Here is a 6,225-nt window from a genome sequence, read left to right as displayed (position 1 = left end):
CCCTGGAGGCAAAAGTGTGACATACAATAGAGGCATACTGTGTGTGTGTGTGTGTGTGTGTGTGTGTGTGTGTGTGTGTGTGTGTGTGTGTGTGTGTGTGTGTGTGTTGTGTGTGTGTCTGTGTGTGTGTGTCTCACAACTAACATCTTTATATATATATATATATATTTATATAGACACGCTATACTTTGACTTTTTTATAACTTATTTTGACATGCTGCATGTATTTGTATGCATTGGTCCTTTGTGTAACTTTTATGTGATGTAACTGATGTTCTGATGTTGGCTAGACTTTCACTTGATTGCCAACACACTTCCAGGGTTTTGAATGCTGATGCTAAAGAGGTAAATGCCTGTGTCTGCCCTAAGTGAGAGCTGGGTTCACCCATTTTCTGACTGTACAGGTAAAAACCAGTAACACCTCCTCCTGGTTAAGTCACACATGGTGTTTTTATGGTCGCTCTTAATAATTTTTAATTAAGATCTTGTTTTTTTAGCTTGTATATTTAATAAAAAATGTTTGTTTTTTTTACTTGGAAACCTTGTCTCTGCTATCCCTTTGTGTTGAATGAACTAAAGATGACTGTCTGAAATGGTACAAATACTCACAATGACACAATGCCACAAAAACGTAACTGTATAGTATGTTGTCGTTTTTGGCCCTTTTTTTGCAACTTTTAGATGGTTTTCAGGTGTTTTTGGGATGTGTCATATTTTCGACATGCTATATGAGAGTGGTTTTGGCCATTTTTGCAACTTTCTATAGTAAGGCCTGTGTCAGCACACTATTTAAGTTGGTATTTAGCTGTTTTTAGCTGTTTTTGAGACGGTCATATTTTGAATTTTTTTGCCATACTATAGCCTTGCATCATGGGTCATTTTTTCAACATGCTATATTATTGTGTTTTTGGCTGTTTGTTTTTTTTTTTTAACTTTCTATGTTATGGCGTGGCGTGTCTCAGCATGCTCTTTTACGTGGATTTCTACAGTTTTTAGCTGTTTTTGGGAAGTGTCATATTTTGACATTTGTGCAAAACTATTGCATGCTTGCATCATGGGTCATTTGTTCGACATGCTATATTGTTTTTGGCCGTTTTTGCAACTTTCTATGCTGTAGCATAGCTATTTATATATATGAACTGTTTTCAGTTGTTTTTTAGACGGTCATATTTTCACATTTTTGCCATTCTATATACTTGCATTTTGGGTAATTTTTTTGACAGACGATATTGTTTATGGTGTTTTAGTTTTCTTTGTTGTTTTTGCAGCTTTCTATTCTATGGTGTGTCTCAGTATGTTTGTTTAGGTGGTGTTCAAGTATTCTCAGCTGTGTTTGGGATGTGTCATTTTTTGACATTTTTGGGTTTTGGGAAATGCCATTTTTTGACATTTTTGCCTTACTATAGCCTTGCTTTTTTGGTCATTTTTTTAACATGCCATATCTTGGTGTTTTTTGCTTTTTTTGCATCATTCTATGCTATGGCGTGTTTCGGCACGCTATTTCATGTACGTTTTAGCAGTTTTCAGCTGTTTTTGGGAAATGCCATTTTTTGACATTTTTGCCTTACTATAGCCTTGCTTTTTTTGGTCATTTTTTCAACATGCCATATCTTGGTGTTTTTTGCTTTGTTTGCATCATTCTATGCTATGGCGTGTCTCAGTACGCTATTTCATGTACGTTTTAGCAGTTTTCAGCTGTTTTTGGGAAATGCCATTTTTTGACATTTTTGCCTTACTATAGCCTTGCTTTTTTTGGTCATTTTTTCAACATGCCATATCTTGGTGTTTTTTGCTTTGTTTGCATCATTCTATGCTATGGCGTGTTTCGGCACGCTATTTCATGTACGTTTTAGCAGTTTTCAGCTGTTTTTGGGAAATGCCATTTTTTGACATTTTTGCCTTACTATAGCCTTGCTTTTTTTGGTCATTTTTTCAACATGCCATATCTTGGTGTTTTTTGCTTTTTTTGCATCATTCTATGCTATGGCGTGTCTCGGCAGGCTATTTCATGTAACGTATTAGCAGTTTTCAGCTGTTTTTGGAAATGCCATTTTTTGACATTTTTGCCTTACATAGCCTTGCTTTTTTTGGTCATTTTTTCAACATGCCATATCTTGGTGTTTTTTGCTTTGTTTGCATCATTCTATGCTATGGCGTGTTTCGGCACGCTATTTCATATACGTTTTAGCAGTTTTCAGCTGTTTTTGGAAATGCCATTTTTGACATTTTTGCCTTACTATAGCCTTGCTTTTTTTGGTCATTTTTTCAACATGCCATATCTTGGTGTTTTTCGCTTTTTTTGCATCATTCTATACCATGGCGTGTTTCGGCACGCTATTTCAGGTACGTTTCAGCAGTTTTCAGCTGTTTTTGGGAAATGCCATTTTTTGACATTTTTGCCTTACTATAGCCTTGCTTTTTTTGGTCATTTTTTCAACATGCCATATCTTGTTGTGTTTTGCTTTTTTTGCATCATTCTATGCTATGGCGTGTCTCAGTACGCTATTTCATGTACGTTTTAGCAGTTTTCAGCTGTTTTTGGGAAATGCCATTTTTGACATTTTGCCTTACTATAGCCTTGCTTTTTTTGGTCATTTTTTCAACAAGCCATATTTGGTGTTTTTTGCTTTGTTTGCATCATTCTATGCTATGGCGTGTTTCGGCACGCTATTTCATGTACGTTTTAGCAGTTTTCAGCTGTTTTTGGGAAATGCCATTTTTTGACATTTTTGCCTTACTATAGCCTTGCTTTTTTTGGTCATTTTTTCAACATGCCATATCTTGGTGTTTTTCGCTTTTTTTGCATCATTCTATACCATGGCGTGTTTCGGCACGCTATTTCAGGTACGTTTCAGCAGTTTTCAGCTGTTTTTGGGAAATGCCATTTTTGACATTTTTGCCTTACTATAGCCTTGCTTTTTTTGGTCATTTTTTCAACATGCCATATCTTGTTGTGTTTTGCTTTTTTTGCATCATTCTATGCTATGGCGTGTCTCAGTACGCTATTTCATGTACGTTTTAGCAGTTTTCAGCTGTTTTTGGGAAATGCCATTTTTTGACATTTTTGCCTTACTATAGCCTTGCTTTTTTTGGTCATTTTTTCAACATGCCATATCTTGGTGTTTTTTGCTTTGTTTGCATCATTCTATGCTATGGCGTGTTTCGGCACGCTATTTCATGTACGTATTAGCAGTTTTCAGCTGTTTTTGGGAAATGCCATTTTTTGACATTTTTGCCTTACTATAGCCTTGCTTTTTTTGGTCATTTTTTCAACATGCCATATCTTGGTGTTTTTTGCTTTGTTTGCATCATTCTATGCTATGGCGTGTTTCGGCACGCTATTTCATGTACGTTTTAGCAGTTTTCAGCTGTTTTTGGGAAATGCCATTTTTTGACATTTTTGCCTTACTATAGCCTTGCTTTTTTTGGTCATTTTTTCAACATGCCATATCTTGGTGTTTTTTGCTTTGTTTGCATCATTCTATGCTATGGCGTGTTTCGCACGCTTATTTCATGTAACGTATTAGCAGTTTTCAGCTGTTTTTGGGACATGGCATTTTTTGACATTTTTGCCTTACTATAGCCTTGCTTTTTTTGGTCATTTTTTCAACATGCCATATCTTGGTGTTTTTCGCTTTTTTTGCATCATTCTATACCATGGCGTGTTTCGGCACGCTATTTCAGGTAACGCTTTAGCAGTTTTCAGCTGTTTTTGGGAAATGCCATTTTTTGACATTTTTGCCTTACTATAGCCTTGCTTTTTTGGTCATTTTTTCAACATGCCATATCTTGTTGTGTTTTGCTTTTTTTGCATCATTCTATGCTATGGCGTGTCTCAGTACGCTATTTCATGTACGTTTTAGCAGTTTTCAGCTGTTTTTGGGAAATGCCATTTTTTGACATTTTTGCCTTACTATAGCCTTGCTTTTTTTGGTCATTTTTTCAACATGCCATATCTTGGTGTTTTTTGCTTTGTTTGCATCATTCTATGCTATGGCGTGTTTCGGCACGCTATTTCATGTACGTTTTAGCAGTTTTCAGCTGTTTTTGGGAAATGCCATTTTTTGACATTTTTGCCTTACTATAGCCTTGCTTTTTTGGTCATTTTTCAACATGCCATATCTTGGTGTTTTTGCTTTGTTTGCATCATTCTATGCTATGGCGTGTTTCGCACGCTATTTCATGTAATGCTTTTAGCAGTTTTCAGCTGTTTTTGGGAAATGCCATTTTTTGACATTTTTGCCTTACTATAGCCTTGCTTTTTTTGGTCATTTTTTCAACATGCCATATCTTGGTGTTTGTTGCTTTTTTGCATCATTCTATGCTATGGCGTGTCTCGGTACGCTATTTTCTGTACGTTTTAGCAGTTTTCAGCTGTTTTGGGAAATGCCATTTTTGACATTTTTGCCTTACTATAGCCTTGCTTTTTTTGGTCATTTTTTCAACATGCCATATCTTGGTGTTTTTTGCTTTGTTTGCATCATTCTATACCATGGCGTGTTTCGGCACGCTATTTCAGGTAATGCTTTTAGCAGTTTTCAGCTGTTTTTGGAAATGCCATTTTTTGACATTTTTGCCTTACTATAGCCTTGCTTTTTTTGGTCATTTTTTCAACATGCCATATCTTGGTGTTTTTTGCTTTGCTTGCATCATTCTATGCTATGGCGTGTCTCGGTACGCTATTTTATGTATGTTTTAGCAGTTTTCAGCTGTTTTTGGGAAATGCCATTTTTTGACATTTTTGCCTTACTATAGCCTTGCTTTTTTTGGTCATTTTTTCAACATGCCATATCTTGGTGTTTTTTGCTTTGTTTGCATCATTCTATGCTATGGCGTGTTTCGGCACGCTATTTCATGTACGTTTTAGCAGTTTTCAGCTGTTTTTGGAAATGCCATTTTTGACATTTTTGCCTTACTATAGCCTTGCTTTTTTGGTCATTTTTCAACATGCCATATCTTGGTGTTTTTGCTTTTTTGCATCATTCTATGCTATGGCGTGTCTCGCACGCTATTTTCTGTAATGCGTTTTAGCAGTTTTCAGCTGTTTTGGGAAATGCCATTTTTTGACGTTTTTGCCTTACTATAGCCTTGCTTTTTTTGGTCATTTTTTCAACATGCCATATCTTGGTGTTTGTTGCTTTTTTGCATCATTCTATGCTATGGCGTGTCTCGGTACGCTATTTTCTGTACGTTTTAGCAGTTTTCAGCTGTTTTTGGGAAATGCCATTTTTGACATTTTGCCTTACTATAGCCTTGCTTTTTTTGGTCATTTTTTCAACATGCCATATCTTGGTGTTTTTCGCTTTGTTTGCATCATTCTATACCATGGCGTGTTTCGGCACGCTATTTCATGTACGTTTTAGCAGTTTTCAGCTGTTTTTGGGAAATGCCATTTTTTGACATTTTTGCCTTACTATAGCCTTGCTTTTTTTGGTCATTTTTTCAACATGCCATATCTTGGTGTTTTTTGCTTTTTTTGCATCATTCTATGCTATGGCGTGTCTCGGTACGCTATTTTATGTACGTTTTAGCAGTTTTCAGCTGTTTTTGGGAAATGCCATTTTTTGACATTTTTGCCTTACTATAGCCTTGCTTTTTTTGGTCATTTTTTCAACATGCCATATCTTGGTGTTTTTGCTTTGTTTGCATCATTCTATGCTATGGCGTGTTTCAGCACGCTATTTCATGTAACGTTTTAGCAGTTTTCAGCTGTTTTTGGGAAATGCCATTTTTTGACATTTTTGCCTTACTATAGCCTTGCTTTTTTTGGTCATTTTTTCAACATGCCATATCTTGGTGTTTTTTGCTTTTTTTGCATCATTCTATGCTATGGCGTGTCTCGGTACGCTATTTTCTGTACGTTTTAGCAGTTTTCAGCTGTTTTTGGGAAATGCCATTTTTTGACGTTTTTGCCTTACTATAGCCTTGCTTTTTTTGGTCATTTTTTCAACATGCCATATCTTGTTGTGTTTTGCTTTTTTTGCATCATTCTATGCTATGGCGTGTTTCGGCACGCTATTTCATGTACGTTTTAGCAGTTTTCAGCTGTTTTTGGGAAATGCCATTTTTTGACATTTTTGCCTTACTATAGCCTTGCTTTTTTTGGTCATTTTTTCAACATGCCATATCTTGGTGTTTTTTGCTTTGTTTGCATCATTCTATGCTATGGCGTGTTTCGGCACGCTATTTCATGTATCGCTTTAGCAGTTTTCAGCTGTTTTTGGA

Source organism: Plectropomus leopardus, chromosome 2, assembly GCF_026936395.1.
Source record: "Plectropomus leopardus strain MGB_pleo_1.0 chromosome 2, ASM2693639v1, whole genome shotgun sequence".
In the NCBI taxonomy this organism is placed as follows: domain Eukaryota; kingdom Metazoa; phylum Chordata; class Actinopteri; order Perciformes; family Serranidae; genus Plectropomus; species Plectropomus leopardus.
This window is presented reverse-complemented; position numbering follows the sequence as displayed.